Source organism: Orycteropus afer, unplaced genomic scaffold, assembly GCF_000298275.1.
Source record: "Orycteropus afer afer isolate SDZICR_OR568_19922 unplaced genomic scaffold, OryAfe1.0 scaffold00025, whole genome shotgun sequence".
Taxonomy (NCBI): domain Eukaryota; kingdom Metazoa; phylum Chordata; class Mammalia; order Tubulidentata; family Orycteropodidae; genus Orycteropus; species Orycteropus afer.
Window position 1 is genome coordinate 1223027 of NW_006921612.1, and position 1230 is coordinate 1224256.

Here is a 1230-nt window from a genome sequence, read left to right on the forward strand (position 1 = left end):
TATATGTGAACTGCTGTATGGATAGTGAATTCGCTCTGTAAATCTTCACCCAAATCACAATAAATAAAATAAAATTAAAAAAATAAAAATAAAGTGGTTGTAGCATTTTACAGTCCCACCAGCAATGGATAAGAGTTACAATCTCCCCACATTCTCCCCAATATTTGTTGTTATGTGTTTGTTTATTTTTTAAAAATGTTTTATCAGTCTCATTTTAGCTGGGGTGAGATGTTATCTTACTATAGTTTTGATTTGCATCTCTCTAATGGCTCAAGATCATGAACATATTTTCATGTTTATTGGTTGCTTGGATGTCCTCTTTGGTATAGGTTCTGCTCAAGTTCTTGGCCCATTTGACAATTGAGTTGTCAGTCTTTTTGTTGTTGAAATATAGTTTTCTACAGATTTTAGAAATTAGACCCTTATCAGATAGTTTCCAAATATTTTTCTCCCAATGTGTAGGTTGTCTATTTATTGTTTCAATAAATTATTTTGATAGGCACAATTTTTTAATTTTATGAGGTCCCATTTATCTATTTTGTCCACTATTTGTGCATTTGTTGCAGTGTTTGTTATCTTATTTTTACAAAAGATTAGCTCTCCTCTTTAATCTCTGTTTTCTTCCAGGAATTTTATGGTTTTAGGTTTAACTTTTAGATCTTTGATCCATTTTCAGTTAGTTTTGTGTATGATGTGAGGTATGGGTCCTGTTTCATTTTTCTGCAGATGGATATCCAGTTTTGTCAGCACCATTCATTAAAGAGACTCTTTATACCCATTGGATGGAATTTGATCCCTTGTTGAAAATCGATTGTGCATAGAAGTTTAGGTTTAATTGTGAGTTTTCAGTTCTAATACGCTGCTCTATGTGTCTATTTTTGAACCAATACTAAATTGTTTTGATTATAGTAGCTGTATAGTATGTTTTGATATCAGGGTATGTGAGCTCTTCATGAGAATGCTTTGTTATTTTATTTATTTATTTATTTTTCAATACTGCTTTGGCTATTCAGGATTTCTTTTCTTTCCATATGAAATTGGTCATTAGTTTTTCCATTTCAATAAAGAATGTCAGAATTTGTTTTGGTTACTGCATGTTACTCTAGCAGAAAATACCACAAATAGATGGTTTTAACATATAGGAGTTTATTCTCTTACCCTTTTGGAGGCTAGAAGTCTGAGTTTAAAGTGCCAAGCCCAGGGGCTAGATGAAAGCCCCTCAACCTTGGG